Here is a 15,249-nt window from a genome sequence, read left to right on the forward strand (position 1 = left end):
AGGTGAGTTTCACCTGAATTTTATCTGCCTTCTGCACTAGGTAGGAAGATGAGTATCAGCCAGGACCTGTGGTACCGAGCAGGCAGGCCTCTGCCTGCCCAACCTGTGTCCCACGCTCTGCCTCCCATCCCTCCCCCCAAAAAAACCTCTAAACACTACAAAACCAGCCCCTATAGGTAAAGAACACAAACTGGTACCATTCCCCAAGTGCGTGTAAGAAAATACAAAGATTAAAATGCTTCCGTGCAGGATCTAGAAGTTATGGTGGCCTTCCAGGATGTGGCCCAGAACCGGGCAAATATGTCAAAATATCAGAGCAACCCAAAGGTGATGAATCTCCTCAGTAAATTGTCGGCCAAATTTGGAGGTCAAGCATAATGCCCTTCTGACAAATAAAGCCCTTGCTGAAGGAAAAGCAACGTAGATCACCCCGTGGATGTCGTGGATGTCGCAATAATACAAACCAGTGTACCTCTGACCTTCTCACGAAGAAAGCTGGGGTGCTTTGAAGAGAATCCCTACCCCTCTGCCCCAAATGCAGCTGTAACATTTTACAGCGCTTTGCCATAGGATATTTGTTCAGATAAGGTTTTCCTACTAGAAATTACAAACTTTAAACACTTTTAAACCTTAAAAATATTTAAAAACAAATTAAAAGGGTATATAAACCCTACATTTTTCTTTTAAAAAAATATGCTTCCAGTCCTAGAGTGACTGGGGGCAAATTACTCTGGGTTTGTTTCCATATCTGTAAAATGGGGATGAAAATTGTTACCCCAAGAATGATGGTGAGAATTGAGGAAATTATTCTAAGGCATCTGACATTCTGCCTGGTACATCTTGGGCCCTCAATTAATGGTAGCTATTCATCATTCTTATAATAATAACTAACATATTTAATCTGGGGCATTACTCTAAGTGATTTGCAGGCATTTTCATTTTATCCTCACAACAACCTTGTGAGTTAGGAATTATTGCCCTTCTCATCCCCATGTTGCAGACCTTCCAGCCAAGTCTTAACCTATGGCCGGAATTTCTGCAGGTCGCCATAGGGGATTTCACAGGCGACTGAAGCATGAACACGTGTGTTCAGGAGTGACTGGAGTATGGGGGGATGGGATGATTGAGCTCTTACCTGGACTTGTGGGTCAGATGAGCTAAAGTGTTAAGCACAGTGCCGGGCTTATTATGACTTCATCTGCCCAATAGCTTTGTTTTACAGTTGGAGAACCAGACCCAGCGGGCAGAGTTGCATGCCCAAGATCACACAGTGCGAGAACCCCACATGGGTCATGCAGTAGCCTGGGAGGGGGGTGTGATTGGAACGCGGCTCTCAACTGATGGTGGGGCACAGAGAACAAAGGTGAGGTTCCCTCCCTGCCTCCTCCCTGCCGGCCAGGACAACTTTCTGTAGGGTTTCTTTTCTCATCTGCTCTTTTCTCCTGCAATCTCCCCAGTGGTCACTGGATGGCGCCTGGAGCTCTAATTTGGAGTTGGGTCCCAGCCTTTTCAGACACTTGGCATCTGGCAGTTGGACATATGACACATGAGCCAGGGCTGTTCTCCATCAGGCTCTCCTTCCCCTTCTCACCCCCCCGCACCACTCTGGCAGACCCCACCACCTCATGCTAGAAGCTACTTCTGTTCCTTAGGTATTGAATACAGACTCCTGGATTTGCAGACCAGCCCTACTGCTTACCAGCTGTGTGTCTGTTGACAGGTGCTGGTTCCCTTGCCCATCTCTGTCTCCTCTCTTTAATTTCCCTTTCCTCTTACCCCCTTTCCCCTCTTGGATAGGAAATAATGTCCCACATATACGGGTAGCTAGCCCTTGCTTCTTTGTTTACACCCCCTCCTACTTCAAAGGATAGAAGACTTTCAAAGGATTCATTGGTTCAGAAAAACAAACATCCATTAACCCAAGAACAGAAAGAATCCAAGTAACAGTGGGGGGAGAGTGACATCGCCAAGAAAGTTTAGCCAGAGAGAAGGCACAGAGCCTGAGCAGACACTGGGCCTGGGCCACCTGGTGTCCAGATCCTGATAAGACTGGTCACAGAACACTTACATTTTGGGGGATTCTTTAGCCCAGGTCTTCTGGAGGGAACGCAGCACCCTCAGCACTCTTGGTTCCCTGACGATTTGAATATTTAAAAGGCCCGTATCTTCTGCAGTGATTGCCAGAGTTGTTACTCATGGAGCTGTTTCTTCTACTTGGTAACGAGTGCTGGAGATATTCACCAGTGGGAATACCCGGGGCAGGAATGGCCTGCAACCTTAGCCAGTCACCCTGACTCCTTTTCTGAATTTCACCCCTTTCTATGTTCTCTGGCTTTCTGTTTCTCCATGGTTTTTGGCCTTTCTATTGTTATCTTCTAGCTCACAGCCCTTCTCAGTTTCTCCAGCTGGCACAGCTGCTGTCTCCAAGGGTTATCCACTCTTCTGGTTCTTTGCACTCATGATAGTAAGAAAAGGGAGAGAAGAAAAACATCAATCACGAAATACCTACAGTGTACCAGGGCTATGCTATGCCTCACACCTGCATTATCTTGTTTAAACCCCTCAACCTATAGAAGGGAAAACCAAGTTTCAAAGAGACCCATTGTCCACAGCCACAAAGTTTCAAAACTAGGATTTGAACCCAGGTGTTCTCAATCCCAGAGTATGGCCCGTTCATACTCCTATCCTTTGGTTCATCAGGGACAAATTTGAACTTTTACTAGGAAATTTAAGGGGCAGGCAAAAGCAAAGCCCTAGGTTTGGAAGAGATGAGGGGCAGAGGACTGGTTGTCCATTCAGGGGTAGCTCAAGTAAAACTCCCAGGTCCATGAACCACTGTTTCTTTCTGCTTTTCATCCGACCCTGGGCAGTCCCACCTCCACCCCACCCCACCCTCTGCTCTGCCCTCTCCCAGGCCCAAGGTCATTCTTTTTCCTAAAGTGGGCAATATACCTTCTGTGGCTCACCTGAGTGTCTGTTCCCCAGGGAAGTGCATGGTGGGCAAAGTGTCCCAGTAGCTGAGCTGGGTGGGGCTCTGGGTGGGGATGAATGGAGGACGTAGGCAGATAAAGGTAACAACGCCATTACTACAATTCAGATCATAGTCCAGGTCCATTTTCTTCCACATGAACAAGAAAATCTCAGGGGGCCTCCGTCCCCTGCTAGACAGCACCTATTCCTAATCTTGGCAGATGCTCAAAAATGCCTTCCCAGAGAGTATTGTTTGAATGTCTAGTTCAGAGATATGTTAGATACTGTACTATAGAGGCACTGGGGATACAATGGTGAAAAAGAGAATCACACTCCCTGTCTTCAACTTACATTCTAGGAGGGAAAGAAAGACAACAAACAAGTACATGAGTAAGAGTTTAGGTCGTGATAAATACTAAGAAGATGAGAGGATAGCGCTCTATTAACAGAGCAGTGCTATCCAACAGAATTTCTGTGATAACAGGAACCTCTATATCTGCGTTGTCCAATACAGCAGCCAGCATGTGGCTATTGGGCACTAGAAATGTGGTTAACGTGACCGAGGAACTGAATGTAAAATATTATTTTAATTAATTAATTGACTAATTAATTGTGAAAAAGTTCTATGTGGTTACTGGCTACGGTATCAGGCAGCATCAGTAGAGAGAGCACCTGGAGAGGGGAGAGGTGATTACTTTGGATGGAGTGGTCAGGGGAGACCCCCTCAGGAGGTGAGATTTGAGCTGAGGGTCTGAATGAGGAGCCACAGCTTTCCAGAGTTCCAAGGAGAGAGAGTGTGAATGCAGGGCCGGCGGGTGGGAACTCGCTGGCTTGGTGATTCCAGGGTGGGCAGAATGCCTGTGAGGCTGGCATTTAGTGGGCAGGGTAGCATGATGGGAGTTGGTGGTGGATAGAAAGGGTGCAGAGGGCAGATAATTGGGGCTTTGCAGGCTGCAGGGAGGGGGTTCATCACTGCCCTGCTGGATTTGCCCCTCTGGGGCCTGGCAACTTCTTTAGCAATGAAGTGGGCATGGCTGCTCCTGCCTGGTCTGCCCCCTCCTCTCTCAGGGCAGCGGGGAGCATCAGGTGAGACTAGGTGATGATCAAATGCTTCATACATTCAAAATGCTGCCCATTAGAGAAGGGCAGAGCCGTGGTGCTGAGTGCAGTCCGGGACCAGCCGCATCAGCGTCACCTTGGAACTTGTTAGGAACGCACATCCTCAGGTTCCCCGCCCCCCCAGCTCTCTGCTTCACGGCTCTGGGGGTGGGGCCCCGTGATCTGCGTTTTCACGGGCCCTCCAGGTGGTGGTGATGGACGCTCAAGTTTGAGAGCAGCTGTGGAAGAGTGATGACATTCACCGGCTCTTCATTCTCACTCACAGCCCCTCACCCCTTACAGAGCTCCCCGATGGCCGGCCGGCAGGAAGGTCTCAGTGCTCACTGTCCTCTCTAGCTCTCCTCCCCACAGGACGGGTGCAGTTTTTAGCTCCACATACAGAAATGTTTTTGAAATCTGGTAAATAAGACCTCTGTGTTAAAAATTATTTTTTATAAAAGCAATTCAGGCTCATTGTTAAAATACAACTTAAATCGTACAGACGGTATCCAGTGTGTGGGGCGGGGAATCCCCTGGCTCTCCTAATCCCATTCCCCAGAGGTAACCACAGAACCACGGTTTCTTGTGATTCTTTCCAGACCTTTCTGGTGCTTTTGGAGGCAGTCAGTGCAGTGCTCTGAAGCCTGCTCACTTGGGTTCAAATTCCAGGTTTGCCTCTTCTTTGCCGAATAAGTTGGACAAGTCACCTCCGTTTCCTCATCTGTAAAACAAAGTTAATAATAGCACCGACCTCACAGTGTTGTTGTGAGGATTAAATTAATGAATTCAAGTAAAGCAGTCAGTGCTTGGCATGCGGGGAGCTCTTTGTAAGCGTTAGTGATTTCAGTATGTATTTTTATAATTTTCTTTTTTTAAAATGGAAGCATACTCTACACATTACCTGAAGCTTGTTCTTTTCACCTCCTACTCTATCAGGGAGATATTTTTCCTATGGCCAGACATGTACATGTACATCTACATGTACAGGATGGTTCTTGTTTTCTGTCTCCCCTGTATCTGACCAATCCTTCCTACTGGGGGAATTCTCCATCTGGAAGTTCATTAGAACCCTTCACTCAGAGAAATAGCCTGGTCCTTAGCACACGATGGTCACTGGTCTTACCATTGTTCCTTTTGGTACACGGTGCGGCTATCAAGTGTTGGTCTCCCTCATCCGTTTCCGGAAGACTGCAGGGATGCTTCTTCCAGTGGTCTTCTCCTTTGATGGTAGATTGGCCACAGAAATCTTAGTAGAACATGTCTCTGTGCCTTAGTTTTCTCATCTGTACAATAAAACCTTAAAAGTACCTAATTCCATAAGATTACTGTGAGGATTAAGTGACAGCATGGGACTTAGACCTCAGCTTAGTCTGACCCCAGAGCCTGTCCTCTTTTTGTAACTGGGCCAAAGAGAGCCAGTCAGATGGTCTCAGTTGTTATTATTATTTTTTTTTAGGCTGTAATGGAGCCTTGAAAATTATTTCTAAATTAGACACTTTCGCTTTTCAAAGGAAAAAAAAAGTTAAAATGAAAACTTTAGGACTGAAAGAAAATGTTTACAATATATGTAAATGACAAGGGGTATTTATATCTGACAAAGGATACACATAAACTATCAGAATATATAAAGAGCATCTACAAGTACAACTCAATCATACAAAGACTAAACACACACACACAAAAATGGCCAAAGACTTGAACTGATATTTCACAAAGGAAGCTATATGAATGGCCAATAAGCACATAAAAAGATGCTCGACATCATTAATCACCAGAAATGCAAATTGAAACCTCAATGAGATATCACCTCATACCCACTAAAATGGCTAAGATAAAATAAAAACAGTGACAATACTATGTGTTGGTGTAGATATGGAGCAACTGGAATTCTTCCACACCGCTGGAGAAAATGCAAAATGGTACAACTACTTAGGAAAACCACTTGGCAATTTGTAATAAAGTTAAATATACAGCTACTCTATGACCAACAATTCCACTCCTAGGGGTCATTTATATTCAAGGGAATGTAAAGAATATATCCATAGAAAGATTTGAAAAGAATATTCATAGTAGCTCCAAACTGGAAGCAATCCAAATGCCCATCGATAGGAAAATGGATAAACAGATTGTGGTATATCCATATAAGGGAATATTACTGGGCAATAAAAAGTACTGGGATACTGACACAAGGAACAACATGGATGAATCTCAAAAACCTTATGTCAACCCAAGAAACCAGACACACAAGATTACATATAATAAGATTCCATAGTTCTGGAATTCTGGAGCAGCTAAAACTAATCTATAGTGAAAGAAAGCAGATCAGTGGCTATCTAGGGCTGGGATTGTGGGGAGTGGCGAAATTTTTATCGATATCTACATATCTATATATCTACATTTATCTATAATTGAAGTTTCCTTCTTTAGCAATTTGGCAAATGGGATGCCTTCTCCTAAGCCCTGGGGGGACTGCCAGAAATGCCCTGGTATATTTCTGACATCTTCCCAGATAATTTCTGGCAGGGGTTATCGGTGGGAAGGCACTCACACTCTACCATCGTCAGTCTGTTCTCTCACCTTCTACTACATTGACAACCCATTGCTGCCTTTGTCCCAGACTCCAGGTCTCAGCTTCCCTAAGATCTCAAACTCCTACTTGTAGGAATTTCACTCCTGAGGAGAAGAACCCCCTTACCAGTCTATATAGAATCATAATCCTAGGAAATACAATCACTGTGAACATAAAGGTCAAACGTGCAAGTTGGGAATGGTTTAGGTGGGGCAACCCCAGTTGGGGAGTGGCTGGGCCACCCAGCTGTGTTCTGGGTCAGAGGAGATCTTGCAGTCACAACTGTCACCATTGATCGTTGAGGAAGATTTGAATGATCTGATCTTTCCTTGTGTTCACTCTTGCCCAATCTTTCTCCTTCTTGTTCATCTTTGCAGAGGTTTCTTCATGGTGGCCACCACCCCCAGGAAGACCACTGGCCATTCTCCCAGATCTTCTGATCTCAGACCTGGGGGAGTAGGGAGTGGATCCTTTAATCTTTTAAGCCTAGCACAGTATAATTAAGCATTATGCAAGGATCCTTTTTAATTGAAAACAAAGACAACTATAATTTCCGAGATATGGTCTGGTGAGTCAGGGACAGGTATAGGTGGAGACTGGGATGGTCTCTTCTGGAGTAAATCCATTCTCTCGTTCATTCATTCCACAAATCATTGTCTGCATCTAATGTTTACCGAGCACTGACTATGTGCCAGGTCCTATACCTTGCACCTAAAATAAAGATACGAACCAAACAGGAAAGGTCCCTACATTCACGAAGTTGACGTCCATAACTGCTGAGGCTTACTCTTTGCTAGGTGCTGTGTTAAGTTACTAGGATTATGGAGATAATCAAGGCACTCTCAGTCCAGTGCAGAGAGCTATAAGTTAACAGGTAATTACAACCCAGAGCAAAAAAGAAGGGGAAGGTTGGGTAACAGTAGAGGAACATCTGACACAGATAAGGAGGTCAGAGGTTAAGAGATAAGAGGCATAAGCTAGGCTTCCAGAAATGGGTCTGAACCTTTCTGGAATCCAAACCATTTTGAAATCCTGATGAAAGATATCGAGGTATGAACTCACTCCTCTGAAAAGTGTATATGATATTTGCATATAATTTCCTGAGGATTGTAGCTCCCATACGGACCAAGTGCGTATTCCCAGTTGCACCCTGGGTGGCCAGGATGCAGTGCCAGGTACTTAGTAGGCACATTTTGAGGGACGGAACGACTAAACAAGACTTAGGAAGAAGTGTTGGAGAATCCTCAGCTGCATTCCAGGAGCCAGATCAGGACAAGACACTACAGAGCAGGCTCCAGGGAGTGCCCGTGCTGGGACAGCAACCTGGCAGGTGCCCTCCTCTCAGAGTCTTGGTTTTCTTTCTCTGAGAAATGGCTGGTTTGGCCGAGATGATCTTCAAGACCCCTTCCGGTGTTAACATATTATGGTTTTATTATGGTTTTAGGGTTTAGAACTAATTATGATCGGGTCAGGATGGCTCTGAGCTGCTAATATAAAACCTGGTTCTGGCCTAAAGGGACCTTGGGGGCCCAGGGAGGATACCACAAAACCAGAAACTTTCCCTTTTAGGCAAGTCCATGCACTGAAATGGGAATCCATGTGCATGAAAATAATACTAGGAAAGCAAGTTGTTTTGGTCAGTTGACAAAAATCAAGGGAGACTTTCTTTTCTTGAGCTACCATGTTTCCCCAAAAATAAGACCTAGCCGGACAACAAGCTTTAATGTGTCTTTTGGATCAAAAATTAATATAAGACCCTGTCTTATTTTACTATAATACAAGACTGGGTCTATAATATAATAAAATAATATAATGTAATGTAATATAATATAATATAATATAATATAATATAATATAATATAATACCGGATCTTATATTAATTTTTGCTCCAAAAGACGCATTAGAGCTGAAGCTACCTAGGACACCAGTGAAATGGTTTTTCTGCTCCGCCTTGAGTGTGCTCCTCAAAGAGTATTCAGTCATCACCTTATTGATTCCATTCCCTCTGTTTGAGAGATTTCTTTTTATTTTTTTTATTTTCTAAAAATCCAAACAGATAGCCACTTTTATAAGGCTGCGTAATTGGGGATGCATAGAGGGTTTTTCTTATAACCTTATTTTTAAGAAGGGAGGTATTCCATTTCCTAATCTCTCTTGACACACAAATGATGGGCTGTGGTGAGACCTGTTTGGATTCCACTAATACCCTTCAAGCAGGTTCCATGGGTACATCCCGTTCTGCTCTGCAACATTAAACAAAGCAGCTGGCTGGTACCATGTTTGCACAGAGAGAAACTTCCCATAGGTACTTTGTAATCATTTCATGTTCTGTTTCTTGCATATGTAAAATTTATGTTTCTGAGAAATGCTCATGCATCATGGTATAATAATTGCTTCATTGTTATACTTTGTTGATTTATTTTTAAACCAATAGAGCAAAAAATAATTTTATTGTGAGTGTAAGATAGTTTCAGACTTATAAAAGTATCTCGACTAAAAAGAAAGTCAGAAGAGATATTCAAAGAAGTAAAGGGAGAGGATTTTCCAGAATCGAGGAATGTGTGTCCAGATCGAACGCATACATCAAGTGTGGAACAGAACGAACGAACTAACATCTATGCAATAAGACACTTGGCTTTAGTTATAAATTCCTGGCACTGTGTAGAAGCTAATAGACCAGAGGTTGACTAAAATTACAGTTGTACGGGCAGGGAAAGTCCAACCCTGGCCAATAGGAGGATGGCTTATTCCCGAAGGCAATCCTCGGACCCTGTTGCACCTACAGGAGTGGTGGGATAGAAGTCTAGAGATGGGCTTGACCTGTAGCCTTTGTCTTTCCCATTGTGATTAAGGCCTGGAAGTATCTAGACGCTCCAATCCCCCAAACAACTTTGAGAAGAAAGGCCAATGCTAAGGTGATTTTCAGTGCTGCGAGTGTGTATGGGAAGGCACGTAATCCCATTGTGAATGATTCAGAGGTGGCTGATCTCACACAACACAACCCACTGATGATCACAACATTTGGTACCCTGGGGCACGGATAAGAGATCACCTGCCTGTTTACCCTTTTGTGTGTGTGGGGGGGTATCTGCCTGGCATTTCTTTTATTTATTTATGTATGTATTTATTTATTTTAGTGGGGAATATTGGGGAGCAGTGTGTCTCTCCAGGGTCTATCAGCTCCAAGTCGTTGTCCTTCAATCTAGGTGTGGAGGGCGCAGCTCAGCTCCAAGTCCAGCTGTGGTTTTCAGTCTTTAGTTGCAGGGGGCGCAGCCCACCATCCCATGCGGGAATTGAACCAGTAACCTTGTTGTTCAGAGTTCATGCTCTAACCAACTGAGCCATCCGGCTGCCCCTGCAAGCATTTCTATGTTCACTTTTGCACAAGGAGTTGTGACGCAGACCTCAAATTAAGACTCCATGTCATGTGTTGCCTTGACATCTGGTAAGATCAGGGGAGTCCTGGAATGTCCTAACCTTAGGTTCTGTTCCCCACTCTGCTCCCACTGATAAGGTCTGTAATGATGCAATGAAGTTGCCAAGAGCTTGTATTGTATGTCAGTGTGATATATACAAATGCAGATCGCGACAAGTGTTCCTCATGGGGATATCATGTTGTAAAAGAGTCAACAGTTCTTGATAAAGTTTTGAACCAAAGATAAGCTTCCCTGGATTCACAACTAGTTTCATTCCTGAAAAAAAAAAAGAAAAAGAAAGAAAAAGAAAAAAGAAAACAGTGGTTATAACTGGGAAAAGAATACTTTCTGTATATATGTAAAATGAGTTTGATACTAGGTTCAGATAAACATGTTTTTCACCTTCAAAATGTCCATCAGAACATTAAAAAAAAATTAAAAATGAAAGCGAGATTCATATAACATAAATTTAACCATTTAACCATTAACATTTTAAAGGGTACAATTCAGTGGGATTTAGTACATTCACAGTGTTGTGCAGCCCTCACCTGTATCTTGTTCCAAGACATTTTCATTCCTACAAACAGAAACCTTTACCCATTAAGCAGTCACCCCCAGTCCCCTTTACCCCCAAACCCCTGAGAGCTACTAGTCTGCCTTTTGTCTCTATAGATTTACCTATTCTGGATATTTCACATAAAATAATTCGTATAATAGATGACCTTTTGTATCTGGCTTCTTTCACTTAGCATGACGTTTTCGAGATTCATCTACATTGTAGCATGCGTACTCCATTTCTGTTTATGGCTCAATAATATTCCATTGTGTGGATAGACCGCCACTGTGGAAAACTGTTCAGTCCTTCCTTAAAAAGTTAAACATAGAATGACTGTGTGACTCAGCGATGCTACTCCCAGTTGTATACCCCGAAGAACTGAAAACAGGTATTTAAGCAAACATTTGCACATGAATGTTCATAGCAGCACAAGTCACACCAGTGGTACATTTTGAGTCGTACAAGGTGTTGACACTTGTTAGGTGTGAAGGATTTCAGTGCAATGTATGATGTCTGGTGTCCTTGGCTCTCAGACACTAGATGCCAGTGGGCCTTTGCAGTCATGTCAAAATCCAAAACCACCTATGTAAGCTTCCCAAAGTCCCCCGCGGCTTTGACACTGCCAGTGAAAACCACTTATGGGACCACTGTGCGTGGAGAGACAGAGGCCCAGAAAAGGTTGTTGACGCAGGGAGTGAGCTAGAGCCAGGATTACAACTTGTCTCTCTCCACCCCACGCTGATATTCTTTCCATTCTGAGTTTCCATCCATCCCGTAGAACCTTGAGGGTGGGAAGAAAACACAACAGGTCCCCAGTGCTGAAACATGGGCCTGATTTCCTTCCCACAACCTGATTCCCACCGCCAACTGGAAAGAATAGAAACTCCCTCACTAGAATGTCTCAGGAGAATATGATCTCCTAATTTTATATAAGGCTCAAGAGGACAGGAACTTAAAGCCTCAGGAGGAATGATGGCATTAAATAGATCGTATTGGAAACTTGCAGAGGGAAGAAGTTTTAGGGGTCAGCGTTCTCTGAGAAACAAAACCAATATATATAATAGATAGATAGATAGATAGATAGATAGATAGATAGATAGATAGATAGATAGATAGATGGAGGGAGAGACAGATTTATGTAAAGAATTGGCTCAGGTGATCTTCGGGCTTGGCAGATACAAATCCATAGGGCAGGCTAGGAATTCAGGTAAAAGCTAATGTTGCAGTATTACACCTGAATTATGCAAAGTAGTGAACTGGAAAGTCTGGCAGCGTTTCTAGGTTTCCGTCTTAAGGAATACTTCTTTTTCAGGAAACCTCTGCCTTTGCTGTTAAGGCTTTCAACTGATGACACAGGGCTCACTCACATTCTGAAGGGTAATCTGCTTGACTTGACATCTACTGATTTAAATGTTTAATCACATCTAAAGAAAGCTTCCCAGTAACATCTAGATAGGTCTTTGGCCAAACAACAGGGTACCAGAGCCTAACCTGATTGACACATAACATTAACCATCACAAAGGTCTATCTTGTAATACACAGACTATAGAGCTATGGCACTCTGAGTGATAACAGGGCTGTTATCTTTTTGTGCTGGGAGATCCAAAACCAGTCACATCTGACACTAAAGAACATGGAAATCTGGTTGCTGGACCCGTCGAGGAAGATCTGAAGAAGAGTCTTCACATGCTCTGGTTGGACAATAAGTAAAGACGTTGGCATCTCTTCTCGACCATTATTCAAACCTTCACGGATAAATCACTGTACCTCACATGGGCCCATGAACTTTGTGATATATTGTTTAGTCCAATTGTTTCTATGGAGAAAGGCCCCGTACAACATATTTGCCAGGACCCCCACACACCCTAGGAAGCATTTAATGGGTCAGAGAGCGAGGAGCCCAGACCCAAGGACTGAGGCTGCAGTGAGAGGACTGAGCCTCGACTCCCTGTACGCCTACGGTACAGTTTACCCGGCCGTAGTAAGAATAATAGTTCACCAGACTGAGTGGGCCACACACTGTGCCACTGCTTTTCCTCCAACCTAGGTAGCTCTGACTCTGAATTGAGGTCCTTTTTTTAACAAATTAATTTTGGTGGGATGACATTAGTTAATAACATTATATGAGTGTCATGTGGGGTTTTATGCGGGGTCTCAGCTCCCGCTCCCCGCACCAGAACGCAGGACATGGTGAGGCCAAAAAGGAACACCCACAGAGCCATAGATAAGGGTGTCGTACCACTATATTCTCGCTGGAGCCTGGGTTGGAGACACAGGAAGCAAGAGCCACACGATCTGCAACCTGCCATCTGCTTCTCTGCCAACCAACCAAGCAACCAATGTAGCCACGGCAGTTATATTAGTGGCTAATGGCTAACCGGTTACAGCTGATGGCCAACTAGCCACAGCTAATGGCCATCTACTGCCCGAGCCAGCACCTTTCCATGTGAAGCCGAGAGCCTGGAAACTGCTCTCTGGGACTTTGTCCCCACAATAAGTTTCAAGTGTACAATTCTCTAATACATTATCTGTATATTGCAGTGTCTGCTGATCATCCAAAGTCTGGTGTCCTTCTGTCACCATATATTTGACTCCCTGCCCCCTCCTCTAGTTTAGGTTCTTGATGACCACATGGTACTGACTCCGTGTGTCTTCTTCCTTGTAGCCTGGCATGCAGTAAGAATTCATGAAATAATTTTGGTGTGAATGAACTAAATGAATGAATGAATGAATGCATCTATAGCATTTAATAGAAGGCAATAGAGGGTATGTGAAGTAGGCTTTGAGAAGCAATCTCGCGTTAAGATCGGGTTAGGGGAGGGGAGTGTCCACAACCAGACAGGTTCCGGGAATCAGCAGGGGAGTAGCCAGTTTTAGGAAAGCTCAGTCTGGTGCTGTGTAATTAACTCCTTATGCAACTTCTTGCTGCAAACTGAAGATTGGGTCTCAATCATTGTGGTGGAAATGTGGCCACAGACAACGCGTAAACTAATACACGTGTGGTTGTGTTCAAATAACATTGCACTTAGCAAAACAGACAGCTATCTGGATTTGGCCCAGGGGCTGGCTGTAGTCTGCTGACCCCTGGCCTAGATGATCTCTGACATCCTTTGAATCCTAACCGTCTATGAATTAAGGATTTTGAACCAATTGTGTGAAGGACAGAAATGACCATCCAGCATCATTATGTTCCTGTGGTGGCCGGGGCAGACATTATTAATTGATCACACGGCTCTTTTCTGATGAGAAAGGAGTTGGCTTTCTATCATCAATCACAGATAGAGAACTGTAGCTGTCATATTTCTCCCTTTCACTCTTTAACAAGCAAATATTTGGAAAATTCCAGGTACGCTCTTGAGTGTGGCATCGAGGAAGATAGAAAGAAACAGAGTGAGAAGTGTGGCAGATTCTCCCACTCTCATCCCCGTGTGAGAAGAATCAAATTGCCCTCTGGGCAGTATAAGGGAGAACCAAAATCCTGAACCTAAACCAAGCTAATTGACCTGCCAGTGATGTTACCTGGGGTAGAAGTCAGATCCTTCAGCTCTCTCTTATTGACCCTACTGAGCGCTCCAGCTAGGACTGAAAGCACCTGGCTTATCGGAGTTATCTATCCAGTGCATGCTAATTGTCTTTTCTTTCCCTACCAAAATTTACACCATTAAGAGACTTCTGCATAGAGGGATCAGTCGACAGTTGACTGTCTAGGTGGAGAATACTTTTAAAGTGAGTTCACATGAAGAATTCACCGTTTGATAACACATGGCTCTCTCATGTCTATTTAAATTTCCACAAACCTTCACTTTGAGGAATGAATGGGGAAATTTCAAGCATCAAGAAGTCACATGGTCTTGAGGAAGAGCTTGGGCTTTGCGTTAGAGATAACATCACTCTCTTGATAGAGGCAATCTATGCGGACTGGGTAGCACATAGATTAGGTTTAATCTATAGCAGTCATGTTTTGTTATCATATGAGGTCTGTAGGGGATATTGCAGTAGGAAGCACATTCCTCTAACATCACAAATGACACACTATCGCTAAGTGTTGATTACAGTGACTGCTTAGCTGGTTTTCCTCTTTGGTGAGCACTTTTCATGTTCCGGCACGGAATAGGCACTGGGGATATAATGATACAAATATTTTTGGGAAATAAATATTGTTGTTTGAGTGATATGTTACCTGAACTTTTGAGAAGGAAATTACCTTATGCAATCAGTAGAGAGACCAGGAATATGAGAATTAGGGGTGCCTTGCCCGAGATCTCAGCTGAGAAGTCCACATCTCTAGTTTCAGTTCCAGATTTAAATAGCATCTTTGCACTTGACCTCTTCTCCCCCTTTCCACCTACTAGGATAATGGGGCCTCCATGATGTTCGGGGTTCAGATCAACACCAGAGACGGCCTTCTTATCAGCCTGATGACATCTTCCAGGCCAACTCCTTCTATTCCTTCCCTGCTAGTTGACCTCACAGTCTTGCCTGGGACAGGAAAAAGCCACTATCTGGCTGGTGAAGCAGCTAGACTGTCAGGTGGTCAGTTTTTCAGGTAATGGTCATTCAGATAACCAGACAGGTGGCAGCCACCCATCCTGTCAGCACTGGACAACTGGTCACCTGCATTCACTGAGACCCTCATTT

The sequence above is a fragment of the Rhinolophus hipposideros genome (genome assembly GCF_964194185.1).
Source record: "Rhinolophus hipposideros genome assembly, chromosome: 22".
Lineage (NCBI taxonomy): Eukaryota > Metazoa > Chordata > Mammalia > Chiroptera > Rhinolophidae > Rhinolophus > Rhinolophus hipposideros.